The sequence below is a fragment of the Podarcis pityusensis genome (genome assembly GCF_964106645.2).
Source record: "Podarcis pityusensis genome assembly, chromosome: 4".
NCBI classification, from domain to species: Eukaryota; Metazoa; Chordata; class Lepidosauria; order Squamata; family Lacertidae; genus Podarcis; species Podarcis pityusensis.
The window spans coordinates 76,926,754-76,947,306 of NC_138027.1; the positions used below are offsets into that span (position 1 = coordinate 76,926,754).

Genomic DNA, 20,553 nt, shown 5'->3' on the forward strand with positions numbered 1-20,553 from the left:
CATAGCTAACAGGACCAGTGGTCAGGGATGATGAGAATTGTAGTCCCCAAACATCCGGAGGGCCGAGTTTGGGGGTGCCCCATCTTGCCAGATCGAACCACCCCCTCCTCTCCTCCCCTTGTGCATTATTCTGGTGGGTCTCCTGACCCCCTGAGCCAAACTGGGTGGGGGCACAGAGGGATTGGAGGGAGGAGAGCACAGGGGGCATTGAAAGTGGAGCTGAAAGATGGTCTTTCTTTGTTTTGTAGCACAAGAAAATGTTTAATAAATTTAAAAAAAAAAAATGAGCCACATTACCTGTAGTAGAGTGGGAAGAATGTTCATGTGGTAAAGTAAAGGTAAAGGGACCTCTGACCATTAGATCCAGTCATGACCAACTCTGGGGTTGCGGTGCTCATCTCGCTTTATTGGCCGAGAGTGCCAGCGTACAGCTTCCGGGTCATGTGGCCAGCATGACTAAGCCACTTCTGGCGAAACAGAGCAGCGCATGGAAACACTATTTACCTTCCCACCGGAGTGGTACCTTTTTATCTACTTGCACTTTGACATGCTTTTGAACTGCTAGGATGGCAGGAGCAGGGACCGAGCAACGGGAGCTCACCATGTCATGGGGATTCGAACCGCCAACCTTCTGATCGGCAAGTCCTAGGCTCTGTGGTTTAACCCTCAGCGCCACCCGCATCCCGTTCATGTGGTACAATTCCACAATTTTCCTGGAATGTATGCCACATGGGTAGGACTTGTGAACTAAACCCTTTCATTCCCATGCCACCACCAGGATGGGATTTCTATGCTCACACTCCTAGAACAATGCAAATTATACCTTGGTGTTGCTCAGGAATGAGGAACCTATACGTTGTTGAAACTCAGTGCCCATTAGCCTCAGCCAGATCAACTGCTGCTTGAGAATGATGGGAGCTGAATCCAACAACATCTGAAGGGTTGCAGGTTCCCCATCCCAGGTGTAGCTTGCTTGCACATCAGATCAGCTCAAGACAAAGTTGCCTGCCTACTTGTGAAAATACCTGACTTTAAATTCCTAAAGTGCTTTTCTTACTACTAACACGTTTGTCCTTTTTCAATTCCATTCATGTGGTTCAAATCAGTTAAACCTCTTCTCGAATATTCTTTAAAAGGCTGCTGTGCTTGGATCCTGGACCATGGTTTTGCAGTGACATACAAATATAGGAGTGCTCCTTTGAGCATCTCTGAAGACAGGGTTAAAAACAGTGACATGAATAAAAGTGTCAAGGGAAACTCATCAGTCTTGTATAAAGTTCAGAATCTGTTGTCAGAATCTGGCCAGAAATCATTTGTTGCTTATGGAGGGATGTTGCAATAAGGAAAAGAAAATGTTAGTGTAAGAACAGTGCTTCTCTCTGCAAGTATTTTACTTACCTTTCTGACCCTCATAAAGTCCAAAAGGTCCAATTTAGAAACTTGCCCTATCATGTCTTGACGGCGAGCGCTTAAGCATCAAATCTAAGTTGCAAGAAACTCAACAAGAATAATACGAAGCCCTGATTGCTATGCAAAATGTAAGATAGCATATGTTTAAATTCGACATATGCTAATATGTTCAACAAAATGTTGATATTTTTCCAAATATTGCTTGCAGCAAGAACTCACACAATTTTTATTCCATTTTTATTAAGCGATTGTTGTCTTACGGAACAGAAGTGTTCCTCCAGAAAAATATATATATCATAAGGTTTATTTGTCTGGGTGGTTTTTTTGCTTCTGTTCTGTTTTGCATCGCTTAAATAAATAAATAAATAAATAAATAAAATCCAAAGGGAACCCAACTGAATAACCTTCCAAAGCACCGGTGTCAGCTTTCTACATTTTGAGAATGGCCCTTGGAGATTATTGATCAGAGCTTTGGGGAAGGAAATAGGAGTTTTCCTGCTTGTAGATTCATTACTGAAAGCATGCGAGACAGCACCAGAAACATAGCTGTACCTGAACTACTGTACATTATGTGCATCCACTGGGATTTGCTCCCTTTTATTATCAAAAGCAGTAGGCATTTCCTCAATTGGTAGGAAGGCTAAGGCTTGCAGGTAATGGAGCTTCAAATTGAATTCTGGATTTAATCCATGCTGAGTTGCCAATCCAGCTCTTTGTATCCTTTGCCAATAGCTTTGGCTCAAGTGAAAGGAACAAGCTTTGTTCTAAACTGGTGCAAATTCCTTGGTTGCTGCGATTGTAGCTTGTTCAAAGTCAGTGATCACATATGTGAGTCTTAAGTAGTGCCGGGCAGAACTTGGCAGATTCAGTTCACAAGGGGTTTAGTGAAACTTTCTTTGGCTTCAGCTCATGTGGGCTTTGGATTAGGGATGCAAAACTTCAGTAATGTCAAGGAAGATGTCATTTATATACATGCATATCTTAGGGCTCTGGCAAATACTCTCTCATGTTGATATTCACTTCGAAAGTAGCACGTTAAATGGAATTAAGCATATTACTCCCCCCCCCCCAAAATGCTCACAATGGGTGGTATCCAACTCAATTTTACTCAGGGTAGACCCACTGAAATGAATCAAAGTGACTATTTTAGGTCCTTTCAGTTCAGTGGGTCTACTCAGTTGAATACCACCCATTGTTTCAACGCCGTTTATTGTCTTTTCCATTCCCTCCTTCTTTTCCATTGCAGCCTTGGTCACATGTGCCTACACTGGCATTCAATCTGGATGGATACAATGGCCCATATCTCTTTGTTCACAAGTGTTCATAATTCTATCATCATCATCATCAATAAAGCACCATCACATTGTTAACAAAAGTCACATGTATTGCCAGAGCCAATAAGAGAACATGACATGTTGGTGAAATAGGCTAGAGGCAAAAAAAGGAAGACTCTGTACACATTATTCTAGGTTCTGCCTGTGAGCATGTGTGAATTATGCTGGCAGCCCAGGAAAATCAGAGGCAGAGTGACAGAAACCCCTCCTGCTTCTGATCTTCTGCTGAATGAATGGATCAAGCTCACCTCTGGGGTGAAACCACCTTTTCCACAAAAGCAACAGAAAAAGGGGGGGGGACCTGGGTTGGTTGAGCATGCATTGGATATGGCAGCCATTCTGCCAATGTAACAGTGGCAGATCTCCCCTCCCTGGCATAATGTGAGTGCATAGGATTCATCTGTCTAGTGGTTATGTATTTGCTATGTTTATTAGCCTCATCATTGGGGAATGGCTTTAGTGTGGAATGCCAACAAATTTTCAAATGGATTGGTGTATTAGTTTTTCACAATTCGTACTTGAAGGGCAGGATATGACATTTATATACAGAGCATACAAAATATTTCCACTAGAATTGCTATTGCACCGGATTCCCACAGCTTGGAGGCCTTTCATTTCCCACACACGCTTTCCATTGTGGGTTCCCCCCGTATTTCTTTTTCTTCTTACAACAATGAGATCAGTATCATATAAAAGGTACACCCTATAATTTGTGAGGACCGGTGCTACCTTTCTGCCTCAGGCATAAAAAGAGTTCATGCTTGGATGAAAAGGATCTTTAAACTATGAACTTGAGCTGCTGGAATCACCCACAATTATCCCCTTTGCCATGCAGCCTGCCTCCTTATAGCAGCAGGCCATGTTATAATGCATATCAACATTACAAGCTCACAAAACAAAATATCAGATAGTGCCTAGCCTGAGGACACAGGATGCAGTCATCTTGCTGAAGCTGAGCAGGTTTAGGTCTATACAGGCAACGCCTAAATGGGAGACTGCCGAAAAATGCCACATATGTTGCTGTGACTTCCGTGAGGGAAGAAAGCTGGCATATCAAATATCAGATACTTTTCATTTAGTTCATTAACACAAACTGAATGTAAAAAAAAGAGAGGAAAAGAACCAACCATAATGCAATAATGCAAATAGTATTTGTTGGATCAAGTTATTTGAGAAATCTATAATCTAGAAATCTGATTTCAGTTGTTGAGGAAATGTTCTGATGGAGTGAAATTAAGCCAGCCTTAATCATTTTAACGCACCAGTCTCTCATGATTTGTTCCTATGATACTGCTAAGTAGTTTGATAGGTTGTTGAAGAATGTTCTGTTAAATAAGTAATATTTACAAGAATTTCTCTCCATCCCTGCAGGGATAATAGAACATTATAGCAGTTCCCACACAGGAGAAAGCTCTCTACTTTTAACTCCTGCTTCTGTCAAATCTAAATATCATTTTACCTCTCTAGAAATATCAGCCTATTTATTCAATACAAAGTGGTTATGCAACCAAAAAGCCTGTGGAGAAGAACTGAGAGGGGATGTATATTTGTTTGAAAAACCCCTCATGGAACATTCCAGAGAGACTTCTTTCTGCTGTGGGAAATACAGTTGCTCTTTTAATCTCTGGACCTAACACTATCTTTTGAACCATATCTTAGAAACTACTAATCACAAGAGGTCTAAACACCTAAGTCATCTACTTGAAAGGCATGCTTTCATTTAAAAAACAAACAAACACCAACAACGCATATATAAAAATGTGAAAACTCTTAGCTGTTTGTTTATTCTGTTGTAACAGTAGGAATAATGGTGACACTTGTTATATTTATAGCATACTTTGTAGAGAGCAATTCTTGCACAATTTCCGCTCTGCCTGTTAGTCTCTGGGACTGAATTTTATTTATGTTTTAAGTGATCTTCTTTGCATGTATCTATGGATAAAATCAATTAAAAATGTGAAAAATAAGAGTTACATTTTTCAACCCTTAAGAGAGCAAGCCTACAGCCAGAACTGCCAGGGTGAGTGGTATTAGGGATCCAGTGGATCTCTGGCTACACCGGCTTCACTCCCTCATCCTCAGCTCCAATAGAGATATGCTGGTGTGCCTGTCCTGTCCCCACCCAGCCAGCTGATCTGAGTTGAACAAGGCTGCAGTCCTAACCTCAGTTACCTGGGAGCTGAAATGGGAGAGAAATTTGACTGTTTCCCTATAAAGACAAAGCTGCCTTTCTGCACCGATACAAGAACGGAGACACAGCCACAGCCATACTTGGAAATCCTATGCTCCACATTTCTTCAGCCAAGCAATGTGCACAAAAATGCATATAATTGAGGTAAAATGTGCATAGGAATTCATATATAATAAGAGTAGCATATTAGAGGAAATTGCTTTGCAAAAAAATGTACATATTAGTTAAAATTGCAAACAAAACAATGTATATTAGGAGAAATCAGCACTACATTTTCATGAGGACTTCTTTTACCAAAAAAAATAAAATGCAAACTATATAGAATGTGGAGAACTGAACTTAGGAGTGGAAGAATGAGAAGCTGAGATAAACCAAAATAGACGGATTCTCCCATCCCTGCTGGAGAGAAACCCCATTTGATGCAGTAGACAATCTGAGAAGTAGGGATGCCCTGAAAGCCTTTGAGACTGTGTATATTCCAAGGGAAAAAACACAAAACCCTTGCTCCCACCATCAATCCTCCTTTCCTAGAAAAATACCTTATGGCTTATGGCTGAAGTTCCTGCTATGGCTATAGGCAGGGCTGGCCCTAATATGAGGCAGCTACAGGGAAGCAGATGTTGGGGAGCGGTGGTGAGGCATCAGAGGACAGAGGTGGATCTGCCATGTGGCCTGATCTGCACTCCTTAACCGAGCCTCCTGCCCTCTGGTATAGTGGAGAGTGTGGTCCCATTTGTCAGTGTTGAACCAAGATTTGACTGCCAGTCCAGTCAGCTTCAGTATGTGGAACGTAGGAAGGGGACACTAACAGTTGCCCCAGAAAGCAAAATGCCTTCAGCCAGCCTTGACTTCTAGCGTCCAAACTGGCAACCCCATGAGGGAGATATCTGAGGGTCTTTGCACACCTTTCAGAAGTTCTTATGAGGAGGAGAGCGCAGCTCAGTAATGAAGCATAAGCTTTGCATACCATTTTTTTCAGGTCCACTCCCCAGTATTTCCAGTTTAAATGACCTGGGCAAGATACGTCAATAAATTCAGCTCAGTATGACACATTTTCACACACACATCCCATAGGAAGCATTCATTGCTCTGGTCCCAATACAGATCCCTGAGGGACCGTCAAGTTCTCACACGCCTCCATTTTGAAAATTGCCCACGTATTTCTGCTCTTTGCTTTCTGTTCTTTAGCCAGTTACTGATCTGTAAGAGGCCCTCTCCCCTCATCCCATGAAGGCCAAGGTTTTTTCAAGAGGCTTTGGTGCAGAACTTTGTCAAAAGCTGTTTGGAAATCCAAGTGTCTACCAAAAAAACCCCTGTCCATCTGCTTGCAGAGTTCTCGAAGACCTATAAAAGATAAGTGAAATGGGACAGGGGTCAACATATGTTCCAGAGAAGAGGATCACACTTATATAGATCCTAACATGTGATCTCTGAATGTCCTGTACAGTTTGTACACTGGAATTGGCTGTTGCATGGTTATTCTTCTTTTCTTTTTTGAAAAATGCTATTCCCAACACCTATTTTGTGACATTTCCTTTTCTTCTCTTGGTGCCCTTAAATCGTCAGCTTCCTTCCAAGTTTTGTTTGTCACTACAGCAAGTGGGTGACATCTCCCCTTCTGCCAGTGCCTTGCTTTCTTTTTACTCTTCTGGAATATGTTTCATTCCTTCCCTCTTTCTTGTTTAGGCTAAATTAGCCAATGAACAACCTGACCCAGCTGCTCAGCTGTTCCCTGATCTGCATTTTACTTCTTAATGAGCTCAGAGTGACAAGCTATTTAGGCTGCTTGTTCCAGCATCAGTTCTGACTCCATCTGTAACTTTAGCGCCACTTCTTTGTCAGCAAAGCCAATTTCAAATATGTGCCTTTCTCATTTGCAGCATTTGAGCAGTAACACCCACACTGCACACTGTATGTTCTTCTCTGCCTTGTGCCGCTTACAACCATTTTTGAATGCCTTAAGACTCTCACTTGCCAGCATCTGCTGAAGCTTTGCCACTGACCATCTTCTTCTGCAAAAGTGATGCCCTCTTTGGGTAAAAGGTAAAGGTAAAGGGACCACTGACCATTAGGTCCAGTTGTGACCAATTCTGGGGTTGCGGCACTCATCTCGCTTTATTGGCCGAGGGAGCTGGCATACAGCTTCCGGGTCAAGTGGCCAGCATGACTAAGCTGCTTCTGGTGAACCAGAGCAGCGCACGGAAACGCCGTTTACCTTCCCGCCGGAGCGGTACCTATTTATCTACTTGCACTTTGACGTGCTTTTGAACTGCTAGGTTGGCAGGAGCAGGGACTGAGCAACGGGAGCTCACCCCGTCGTGGGGATTCGAACCACCGACCTTCTGATCAGCAAGTCCTAGGCTCTGTGGTTTAACTCACAGCGCCACCCGCGTCACTATCCTCTTTGGGTAGCCCACTACAAAACAACAGGAACTTATATTTGTCTGTTCTCACTTATCCCCTACATATTAACTGTATAACAGACACTCTACTGGTGCTTCTATATTTCTATAAAAACTTTAAAACTTCTCTACTGGGCATAATATTGAGTTGGAAGCGTGAATAAAATTATGGAAGGAGGGTTTGAGATTTACTGGATATATGGCTCTGAAGGAGAATATTAAAAATGATGTATAGATGGCATTTAACGCCAACAAAACTGGCTAAAATGTATAGAAAGAGAGATAGAAGATGTTGGAAATGTAAAGAAGTAGATGGTGATTATTTTCATATGTGGTGGACCTGTGACAAGGTTTAAAAAAAATTGGGAATCAATGTACAATGAACTTTAAAAGATATTTAGGTATACCTTTCTCAAAAGACTGGAAGCTTTTTTGCTAGGTCTAATGGGAAAGGAGATTAAAACAAAAGATCAGAATTTGTTTATGTATGCCACAGCCGCCGCAATAACCCTACTGGCCCCAAAATGGAAAACACAAGATATACCAACCATTCAGGAGTGGCAGGTGAAGATGACAGATTTTGCGGAACTTGACAGGGAGGATCCGGGACCAAGAAGACCAGAGATACAAGAACAATACTTAAAGGAGAACTGTAAAAACTTAAAGACACTAGCAGGACTGGAATAATACCTTCAATGTAAAATAGTAGAGATACAAGAATAATATACACGATAAGAATGTGATAAATATACCAACTGTAGGGAGGGAGGGAAGTCAAGACTCGGCAGAGTCAAAGGGAATATATTGTGATAATAAGGACTGTTGGAAAAATAATATTTAAAGAAAAAAATTAAAAATTACTTGAAAAAAATAAAAATAAAACTTCTCTATTGTACTTTTTAAAAACTGTGTGAAGGTCTTTGAAAGCCATATCTCCTTAGCATCACAGCAACCCTATGAAAGGGGCCACAGTCGTTCACATAGTTGAGAGGGTTGTTACCCATTTATACAGATGAAGCAACAATAACATGCAATCCACTGGATACTGAGGTGCTAGGATTTGCAATCTGGGTGCTATCGGGGGCTGTCCAGTCTTGTTTGTTTGTTTGTTTGTTAAGCAACTTGAATGCATATTGCTGTTGATGGGAAGAAGGTGGTTGTTGACTGGAACCAAAATACTTCCTGTAATGAAACCCAGAGTCAAGTCACTCAGGCTGGCCTAAGTTTTACTTCCATGCTTGCATCTCCTGGCCTGTGATAGTGTATTAAACCCATGTGTTCAAAGTTTGGCCTTGAAAATATTCCACTTCCATGTCACGTCATGTCCACTACATGCCATTGTATAGGAGCTCCTTATAATGCAAAACCTGGAGCATTAAGGCGGGGAAGGGACTTTTTCATTTCAGTGCACTGATCTGAGGTGGTTGTTGCTTTCATCTCCACCAGCAACAGTTTTCTCAGTTTTTAGCCAGGCATCTCTTTTGTCCCACTTTCTTTGCCAACCATACTTCAGCCTGACTTCTGAGGCCACCTTCTTCATAGCACACAAGCCCTTAATGTTGACACGTATCCCTGGTTTGATATTAGATTTTTCTCAGAACCCCTCTTGTCTCAGTTTCCAGCCTTTGTTCATGATCTTCCAGTGATATCCCTCCATCCCATACCAGACAGTTTGGGATGTTCAGGAATTGGAATATTGCACCAGGTTAGCCAATTAGTGTTCGCCAGTCAGTGTCAAAGACTTCCCTGAAACAAGTTTAATCTAAAATAGATACTAAATAACACCCCTCTCTCTTTTGTTCCCAAACCCACTGTGTTGTTGGTATTTTTACTTTTACAGAGAGGTGAATTGGAAGCTTCATAGTATAGCTGGCATCTTCTCAGGAAAACTATGAGGAAAATTCTGTTGTTGTAACAACTGGTACAAAAGGAATATTTAATGTGAAGCTTATGCCAGGCCAATGAGAAGCCCAAATCCTGCAACGTTGGACATGTAAATCTTATCGGTAAACACTTCAATATTCTTTGTTCATAGTGATAAAGTACCATTCTCTTCTGTGCATGTTGTTTTGCATCTGTGTTTCTGGGGCACACACGCTTTTCTCTTTTGCGGCCATATTTATTTCTCTCTTGCTGAGGTAATTAAATACAAGTACTGTAAGTGTAAATTGACATGGGCTGAAGTATATCCTAACTCCATGAGCATTCAGGTGTGATGACGGTGGAGTTTATTTTTATTTATTTTATAAAATTTCTATACAGCCATCCATCCAAGGATCACAGGGTGTTTTACAATATTAAAACACAAAAATACATAGCATAGTAACGAACAATAGCAATACCCCCTAGTTGCTATCAGTTCACAGTCATTCCTAAGACATCGTGACTTCAGTGGCCACTCCCTCATGTCCTCCTGAACTCTGGGAAGACAGAAGTACAGAGGAAGCTCCCTGCCTGTGCATGAAAGACTTAAAAGCAGAGATGGGGAAGAAATTTGTGTCAGTTAGCATTTAAATTTGAATCTGCCTAATTCACACTTTAAACAAAAAAAATCACAAACTGATGTGGAGAACTGAAGAATGGAAAAATGAACAACTGGGAGAAACCAAGTGTTGTGCTCAAAGTAGACCCATTAAAATTACTGGATCTGACTCGGTCATATTTATTAATTTCATTGTGTCTGCTCAGAGTATAAGTTAGTGGAGTCCCATCCGAAAACTGAAAGAGGTTCATGAAGCTTGCGGTCCATGAAGGATAGGGAAGTGTGAAATGGCACAACCAAACCTTTGCTGTCATGTAAAATGGACCCTGAAAGAGAAGGGCATTTCTTCACAATAACTACCAACTAGGAATGGTGGAGAATACCTAATTCACACTTCCCCCAAACAATACACAGACTGAAACACATCTATCCTTCAAAATTTGCACATCTCTGATTTTTGTGACACAGTTCTCCAATCAAGTTGTGTGTATGAAAATGCATATGTTAGTTTAATTAAAAAATGCAAACTATTGATGAAGACTGGAAAAAAAATATGAGAAGCTGAAATTAAGAGACTTCACCATCTCTACCACCAACCCATAATCTTTCCCCTCAAATCCACAGAAAAGCAGAGACTATTTTCAAAATAACTATGCACCAAACACTTGGTAATAGATCTTCTTCACAAGCCATTCTTCATAAATTCCACAAATTCTTTTCCTCAGCTGAGGAGGTCTGAGTTTCAGGTATGCAGTGCTGGGTCATCTTCAGGAAAGGAACCCTCAGTGAACTTTCCTGGAATAACCTCAAGCTGAGATGTAGAAGGAAAGCACAGAGTCGGCTCAAGCTATTAAATATATTCTAAAACCTTTAGAAGATGATTGAGAAGGAGATATGAATATTTCAGCGTTAACACCTTAAGTAACACTAATCGTTAGAATTAAAAAGGTCATGCCAGAAGAAAATTAATGCTCAAAAATAGGCCAGTGTGCCAATGACAATATGTTGCTTATTGCTGAGTTTTTGTTGCTCTTGCTGCTGCCTTTTCCCCTGTGGTGAACAGCCAAGTCTCATGGTAATGTATCAGAATAGCACAGGAATGGAAATCGCACTCTAGAAAGGATCTCTGATCTGCAGGCATCCACATGAGTGTAATTTTGAGGGATCCTTGAACACAGTTCTGCCTCTCCCAGCCACATATGAGAAGGTACCTGAGCTCAAACTGGAAAAAGCAACAAATGCCAATGAACTTGTAGGAAGCTACATTGGACTTAAGGCATTTGCGCAGCAGGACTGTAGTTGAGAGCACATCCTTTGAATTAGGCTCCAGCTTCAGTCCCTGGCATCTTCCCCTGAAAGTTTTAGCTCCCCAAAGGAACTCTCACCACAAAGGTGAAAGGCAAAGAAACAAATAGTAGAAAAAAGTACTATATCTACAACATAATGGATTAAGGAAAGAGAAACTGGGAAAGGAGAAAAAAACATGTAGAAACAGGGGGTGATATGCAACTATATTATGCTTGGAGCAGACCCAGGGGAAACCAATAGCTGCTTTTTTGTATTGCTGTGTTTTGAGATTTTTATTGCTGTTCTTAACCGATTTCAGTGTAAATCAATTTGGGTTGTTTTGTAAGAAAAGCAACTCAACAACAACAACAACAACAACAACAACAACAACAACAACAGTGATGATGGCTACATTCTACTTCTCCAGTCTAAGGCACTGTGCCTTTGTATATCAGTTGTTGTGAATCACAGTTGCGGTGCCTGCTGTTGCATGCAAGTTCTGTTTGGGGTGTTCCCCAAAGCACCTGCTTGTTCTGGACTGGATGAGCCCTTGGCCTGATCCAGCAGGGCTCATTTTTGTCCTTGTGGACTTAAGGAAATTAAATCCATTTATTTCATGGGGTCTACTCTGAGTACAACTGAGCAGGATATAACTCCGGGATATAACTAAAATATAACTAGGATATAACTAAAGGATATAACTAAAAGGTAGAGAACATTTGTGTGATATTGTGCTGAAGCTGCCCTTACTGGCAAATTGATCCAGAAGGAGTGATTTCTGAGCCCAGGTCAGGAATTCTACATCAGAATACAAATAAAATAAAATAAAATAAAATAAAATCTGTTGCAGCTGATGTTTTAGGTTTCAGGTGTTCTTGAAAAATTCAAGGATTTGAGGAAGGAAGACAGCACCTTCTCAGTGAAAGGTAGAGAATCTCAGAATCAGGGCCAGGGTCATGCCAGACCTATGAAGCCTCTTTCTTTTTGCATATCACAACTCTATTCCACTATGTTTTATTTCATTTATTTTTAGATTGAGGTATCTGCTGCACTCTTGCCTTGGAGTTTTCAAAGCATGTTCTACAAGCAACTGGCAAAACTGTGTGACTGCTCAACTCATATAGGGAACATAGCACATAGGGATGCTTGATAAGCAAGGGGGAAGCAAACTTGGATTGTGAAGAGCTACCAGAATTCAAAAATATGAAAACATGCATGCATAAGAATGTGTTAATCGTACTGCATATTTTGCAAAGCCATGCATTTTAGCGAACTTATACGCAGACAGTTTGCAACAATCTGCTCTGTAGCAACAGAATTTGACTTGTAAACACAGACAGAAGAGAAAGATGGAAATCTGTCCACCCTTAATGGCAAACACATTTTACTGAAATTAAGTCCTAAGAGTTCAGATGAAGGCATGCTTGCAGCAAGCCCTGCAGTTGCCTCATTTCCAAAATTGACAGTCCGGCTGACTTGTGAATTTGAGGCTTGTGTTTTGCAGGGCTTTTCCAATTTGGCTCTGTTTTTGTAGCTATTTGGGAAATTTAAGTAATTGTTCTGAGTAGCTAAGCAAGCTTTTTTGGAGTACGGAACATTTTCAGCCACTCCTAGAATTGCACCTTCCTCTTGCACCAAAGGGGTTGCCTTGCTGATCTGACACTGTGGACAGGTCTAGTATTAATTTCATATTGCTTGGAACAGATGGACATATAGCCCAAAAGTGATTGGAAACAATCGTTGGTGGTGAAAGTGGATAGGTTAAAATCTGAATGCTCAAGACACTCCTTGCATGCATGAATTTTCTGTCCAAGAGAAGTTTTCAGAGCTCAGATTTCATTTGGAATTATCTGGAAGCAAATGTCCATGATATGGGACATTGAAACATCCAGGTTGTAATGCTAGATGCTGAAAGCTACTGTACTTTGATGCTGATAGATGCTGATAACTACTTTGATGTTAGGAATGATGCTTAGTCACTTAACTATCAAACAAGTGCTTGCGCCAGAGATATCTTTATTCCCATCTAGCACTGTCACATGTTACATGAACATAGTTGCTATCTAGTAAAATGCAACACGGCCTGGTATTTATGCAACCTGGAAACAACGCTGAATTGTCCTTAACAATGCATTTTTCTGTGGAGCCACATTATTTAAGAGAGTTTAAGAGAGTTTGTGCTTCTCTCCCCTGCCTTTCCAGCCCCTGAAAAAAAAAAGATAATAGTTTGACTTTGTTTTATTCTATCAGTTTGGAGACAACAGCTCTGTTACTTGTGAAAATTTAGCCACATTAGTCCAGTGACCAGGCCTTGACTTGATTTATTTATTTTAAGCATTGCAGCATAAATGCATGTGCAAAATAAATGCATTCACAGTAAGGCCTCCTGGCATTTCCCTCTACTTTTTCTCAGGAGCTGTATGCTATTACATCCGGTGAGCTTTGGAGGGGGAAAATGGTCTTCTCTGTTGTTTTATAGTCCTCTTGCATTAGTCAGTTCTTCTAATAAATCAGATACAAGTTGTGACACGTTGCTAATTCGATCACTAATAACCTGCTCAAATTGCAAATCTATGTCAGCAGGTTGGTGTTGATTAAGTTGTAGTCCTCACTAACATATTGTTTTAAATGACTGATAATTTTTATTTGCTGCTGCGATAGGCTGCCTGGTCTATTCTCTCTCTCTCTCTCTCTCTCTCTCTCTTTCTCTTGTAAGCTTAGAAATTACACAAATGCCCCAGAGGTGGTCTGCTGTAGGCCTTTCATTTTCTGTGTTGTTGCAAATAGAGCCGGTAGCCACTAGAGGGGAGGAGACTGCTGGCTTTCCCCAAGCGTTTCCACCGTAGAGCATGAAGGTGAAGAAGCTGTCACAGAACCGGTTGCCCAAGAAAAAGCTTTTAAAAGATGGTGGGATGAAGGTTAGTACAGAAAAAAAGGTGTTTTTTTCCTTAATGTGTGCAGTTATTCCTTTCTCTTAACATAGGACCTTTTAAAATATCTCCTAACCTAGTGAAGCAACATCTCCAGTCACGAAAAATGCTCTCTGCGAGAAAATGCTTTAAATATAGAAAGAGATATTTCGATGCGTCCATGTTTGTTTGTTTCTTCGCACATATAAAAGATTAAACTGAAGAGTTGCTTAACAGGCTGTAATGTTTGGAATTTGATAGGAAATGAGACCTCTTTCCCAACTGTTCAGTTATAGCCTCACTTCCCTTCAAACAGAGGAGGGGGGAGAGTTTTGAAGCTGTGTAGAAGTAATAACTACTTCAGCCTGGTGAAAACTTCACTGCCTTTCTCAGGATCCTTATTAATCTTCTACCCTGTGATACACAAGACCTCTCTAATGCAGTACTCTTAATTTTGTCTTTGCCTCATGCTTATAGATAATTGATCGGCGGTTTGACCTTTTATGTGTTTATTTGTGAAAAAGAAGAATGCTATTCGTCGCATTGTTAAAGAGCTATAATGTAGAACTGTGGCTTGTTACATTTACTCTCCTGAGTGTAATTGCACTAAGATCATTCAGTTTCCATTTGGAAAGCCAGTGGCAATTACTGGAATACAATGTATCATGCATTTGCTCACTGGATATAAAACGTATATACTAATTCGCAATAAAATGTAACAGCTGTCAGTGCATTTTCTGCTCTGTTACTTCAATAAATTGGAACTCTGACTAGAAAATGGGAATATTGCATTTTTACACACTCCGTAATGTGTTTGCTTTTTGCAAATACAATTTATTTTTTTCTTGGAATGAAGAGGGGAAAAAACCAAACACCCCACGTAGCTTTGTTATTACTGCTAGTGGATAAATATTCTTATATCAGAATGAATTACATATAGAATCTGTAAAGAAGTGATAATATTTCCTGTATTTTATTGCACCCTGTCTCCAGTAAACAATATGCACTTAACCCACTTCAGTCATATGTTAGGTTTATCTTGTTTATATTGTAGTGGCAGAGTGTGTGTGTATGGGGGGGGGGGAGTTTATTTTACCATACTTTCACAGGTGTTGTGAATAGCTAGTTATCATTTATTACATGATGCTATTATGTGTGAGTGCACACTTAATAAATACAATTCTTTAATGAAATAAAATCGTTGAGGAATTCTCTCTCAGTGTGTGTATATATATGTGTGTGTGTGTGTGTGTACATGCATTGCCACACATATATGTATATGCAAATCCTTCTGCAAGCTAGCTAACGAGAATTCTTGATACTCTAACAAAAAAAAAAGACTCTTGAGTTTTGTTTAAAATAAAATTCCTGCACATTTGTGTGATTTTGTTACTGGAGGTCAGACTTTTCACAGATAATTAGCCTTTTACACACTGTGAAATCAACCTGCATTGGTTTATTTGGCTAGACTCTTTGCTTCTGTTCTTTATTTCCCAGAAGGTTAACATGCTGAAAATCTAGCTGCAAGCTCAGAGTACTGTCTCTTTGTGTTGTTAATTATCCCGTTGCATAATTATTAATATCAGGAGCAGGAAGAGGAAACAAGTATACCAAATAGTCGTGAATGCTAGTGTTCTGGCAGGAAGCAAGCCTTGCATTAATAAAATGTGCCTCTGCCAATATCAGAGAAGATAGGGAGTGTTCCTTGTTAAGGATCATTTATTAACTGAGATCATCTTTTAGTTCGCCTTGGGGTAATGACTAATGTCAATGGCAAATTTCACAGTTGTCTAGAGAAATGAATTAAATTTGTAATAAAAAGCCCTTCGGCTTGTAGTACATGTTCATTTATTGGAGTAGTTGAACTAGGAGAACTGTAAGGCAACGGAGAACATCGGCTTAATTTTCCTTACATATAATAGTGACCTTTCACTCTGTGTTGGGAAAAGTTGCCTATTATAGGCGGGCGAGTTAAATGAGAAGTTCTCTCAAATGCAAGATCAACTAAGTAACTGTGGTTACGTTAAACAACCCTTGAGCTTGAGAGATTTTTTTTTTTTTTTTGGCAGGACAAGATCCTCCTCTGTGTACATTTCTTCTCCTTATTAAGCCTTTGCTGAGGTGGTTTTGAGATCGGGCCAGGCCTAGGAAGATCCCAGAGGCATGTAGAAAAAAGTTGCCAGTATTGATTAGCTATCCTTTGCCCTGTGGTGATCTCCTTCTCTCTATCTCTTTCTCTTTCTCTCATAGATTCTATGTTACAGCATAGCAGAGGGTTGAAACCTTTACTGCCTCACAATAATTTATACCAAAAGGCTATTTGATTGACTGGAAGCTTACTTCTGAGTAGACATGCATAGGAATGCATTGTAAATGAAGACATTACATTCATCCTGCGTAACAAGATTTAAGGTTGTGAGATTGTGAGTGATGCCTGACACACTTTCCTGGAATCACATGACTGCAAAGGGAACTTAGAATTATCCTTTTAAGTACATATAGAAAATCGATTGATCCCCCCCCCCCAAAAAAAATAATGATAGGAAGGAATTTATTTGTATGAATGTCAACCCTCAGAGAGATTATGGTCACAATGATTTGCTATGATCAATATCCAAGCCATCTTTATATGTATTTTGGTAACTTTATAAAAAAGCTTGAAAGTACAATCCTAAGTATCACCTGAAGAATGTGAAGCACCAGTTGAGTCTATTGATTTATTTAACTCGAGTGACACCAAATAAAGGTGAATGGAAATTGGTAAGTGTTTTTTTAAAAGAAAAATGCATTTCTACAATGCTACAGTGATGCAGAAAGATCATATTTATTATCTATGCAAGTATATTCATTGATTTCCCCCACCCCATCTTTCTGTAAAATCCAGATCATTTATGAAAGAGGGGGATGTTGCACCTTACTTGATTTTGCACTTTTCTGAAGACATGAAATAACATTAGTTTTTTCACATTTAATGAGACCCAAAAGAGTCTCAAGTTTTGCACCCAGATTTCTTCAGCCAAAGATTAAATAAAGCAAAATAGGCTGCACAAAGAAGGAAGGGTTTGCACAGATAATGTCTACAAATAAATGGAATGTGTTGCTTACATTAAGTTGCAGTGACTTTTCTGCAAGGAATTGGTTTGCTGTGATCAAATCAGAAAGGGGTCAACATTTTAAAAGTTGTTTTTGAAAATCTAGTACGTATATGAATCACAAGATGGACAATATATATATATATGTTGTCCATCTTGTGATTCATATACTTACTAGATTTTCAAAAACAACTTTTAAAATGATTTTTAATGGTTTTATTGCAGACCTAACAGTTTACAGAAGACTAATCTTTTACAGGATAAAGTTCATTGTTAATGTAACTTACCTTTAAAAGAAAATACAAGGATAATTTTACTTTTCTGAATCATTGGGGGGACTTTTTGAATTGAGCACCTGAAGAGAAATAGGCTCATGTGTTTAAAAAGAACAGAAAATATTTGGTGTTGTGAAAGGGTCATATATCTATATATCTAAACCTTTATGAGACTTGGCAACAGTCTCACAGGAAACAAGAAAACATATGAGGATGCCAACCTGGCTATGCTTACAGAGCAATAATTTCCAGTGGCCTCAACAGGATGTACCTGCATGTCATTCCTTAAGCTTAGAGGGTCACTGCATTATAAGCCTCTAAAACGAAACCCAAACTGGATTAATGGTCCACATGATCATTAATATTTAATTCAAAAATTTCTTCTAATGTATTCCATGTTTGACTAACCAGAAATGCATTCTGAGTACTTCCCTTCCCCCATTCTTTCCAGAATGGAAATCCCATACGCTCTCCTTTCAAAATGAATTCTCATAAATTTCCATCCTCAGCAGTGGTGAATTTAGTGCACTTGAGACTCACATCCTTGTGTTGCCTAAAACAGAGGATGCTCTTAAAAATATATCTGAGATGATGTAATTTTTACAATATTGCCCAATTTTGCAAAACACAAAAACCAAAATTAATCACAGCATCATTCACTGAAAATAAATCTTTTATTCTTTCTGGATTTTAAAATAAGCTTCCATATGTGTCTTCAAGAATATACGTCAGTATGTCTGACAGGGATGTGAGCTTTTCGTTTACTTTTTTAACAGACGGAAAACACACGTACAGCCAATGCTTCCTTTCCCCAACTCTCTCTGGTAGTTGTGTATCTGTTCCACAGACCCCAAACACGTTTGTGTCTGGATCCTGTTTGTCTAAATAAACTTATTTTCTGGCATATAGTTTTTCGCATTAGAACCCCCCCTTTTTTTTGCAAGCCCCGAAATGCTTTATTTGAGGGGGGGGAGCTGGAAAATGCATTTGATCGACATGCATGTGTGCACCTCTTTACTTACAACCGTGGCACACAATTAATATTAATTTTATGGCATGCAGAAGGCATAATCAAGAGGCTATAAGCATGCTGAGACTTCTTGCAGTACAAGACCAGTAATCTGCTGAAGTTCTTAGTTCTGTTACATCATCTTAAATTCAGTGCAAGTTGTGAGTAGTGGTACCTAACACCTGTCATTCATCTGTTTATCTGAGTCATATATCGATTTTGCTGATAGCCAGTTTTGAGCGATGCCATAGTGCAGTCCTCAGAAAATGTTGAGTTCATATTTTATTTCAGCGGGTGTAACTCTATTCCTTTTTGGCATCAATGGAAAAAATATATATTGATTTCAAACAAGCAAGAATCTGAGTTGCAGCTCTTTTGTATTATGGAATGGTAGATATCATTTAAGGGATCTAAAGAACCTAGAAGACCATTAGACAGACACTGAGTCTAAGTGGCCCCGTTAGATCATCGTTTTCTCCTCTCGATCTGGGTGAAATTGTAACTGACAGCGTAGACTTGAATACTTTGTCCTTTCCAATTTTTAGTGTCATTTGTTGATGTCTGAAAAATCTGGCCGTGAAAGCAAAATTGGTCATTTATATTGTGGCAACACCATGGTCAAAATGAGCTTTCACCTCTCCTCCATCTCCCAATTTTCACACACTTTTATAGATAAAAATGTGATGCACCTTGTGTGAAAATTGCTCATTTTTCAGAACATTTCCCATAAAGAATCCATATGTACAGTATCAAGCCATGAATGAAAGCAAAGTGGGTGGAGCTGTCCCAAATGATCCTCTCCCTCCATCCCTCCACACTCACACACACACCCCGTGCTGGTATACAATTCCCATTTATTCAGAGAGAGGCAGTTTTAGAAATGTTTTGAAAAATGCAGATGTGCAATGCATTCTTAATAAGAACAGGAATAGAGTTTGCACTCCCCTTTTAACCACTCTCTCACCTCGGCCCTTTTCAGCATGTAACCTTATTCTCTGTGGTATTACTTGGATGGAAACCAATTAGGGAACTGCTCAGACAATATAAATGCATACAGATTAGTACAGATTGAACAGTACCATTGCCAACTAATCATACAGTATATAAAGCCTTAAACAATATAGATATTAGGGAGTGATGGGGAACCGGATTTATATTGTCAGAAAACTGAGCACAAAAATGCAAGCTGTACAAACTATTTATTTAAGTAATAAATAAAGTATGGGTCTGTTTTCCTTGTTTGCTCTGTGGCAATCTTCCCATAAGTAACCAACTTTGCATTCTGCATTGCTTAATATTTCTACAGCTATTTTTCTCTGCCTTTTTGTGTGTGTGTGTGTGTGTGTGTGGTGCGGAATCACTTTTGTTCTTTTTTTTAAAGTGCCTGTCTATTTCTTGATTCAGACATTATGTTTCTGGCATGGTATGTTGGTGTTGGAGTGTGTGTGTGTGTGTGTGTGTGTGGTTGCATTCCTTGTCTATCATTGCAAAAATGTTACCAGATGTGGTCTTCTTCCGTGTCCAAATCCTACTACTGATGTGGGCTTTCATTCACATATCGTACTGACATGTTGTAACTGTCATATGTTTGGTGTTGTGGCAAGAAAAGACACATTTTATGGCTTATGTGGTCTTCCAAGGTGTTACTGAGTCTGGTAAGAGTGGCATGCCCTATGTATTTTTCTAAATCGCTTTTCGTGTGTGCAATTGACTAAAGTCGGTTATGATGCATTTTTGCAGCAGGAGTCTGAAGTTGTTTTGGTGGGGAAGCAAACACATGCATGCAAAAGCATTGCAAGTAGCTTTTTCTATATGCATGCAACAACACTGGATCAAAATAATACATACTTGTAATTGGGCCACTGCTACAAGCTCCTAGCACCATGGGGCAGTTTGCAAACAAACCACATGATAGCACCTCTTTGGTCTTTTCCATCCTCACGTTTCATCCACTTCACTTCAGTGACTGGATACATGTCTCCCCATGTTTTAGCATTATTTTCCTTCTTGAATGATACCAAGCACATTCCAGATCTGTTGTCCGTCTGAATACAGTCTGAGGAAATGCAGTCCTTGGAGCAGATTCTTTTGGACTCTGGTACCATTGGGGGCATTGCAGTGCTCCTGCTTCCTGAATCTCCTAGTTAACATGAAAAACCCTG

The 20,553-nt window shown here is 39.7% G+C and overlaps 1 long non-coding RNA gene across 2 annotated transcripts in view; it reads left to right on the forward strand.

Annotated features, from left to right (window-relative positions):
• The first annotated feature begins 13,799 nt into the window (after window positions 1-13,799).
• Window positions 13,800-20,553, forward strand: part of LOC308475920 — a 45,523-nt gene continuing 38,769 nt past the window's right edge. The window contains exon 1 of one of the 2 annotated variants that reach the window (XR_013985533.1): window positions 13,800-14,024. This is a non-coding gene — a long non-coding RNA (uncharacterized lncRNA). The remainder of the gene's footprint in view (window positions 14,025-20,553) is intronic. The other variant, XR_013985534.1, reaches the window with a different exon arrangement.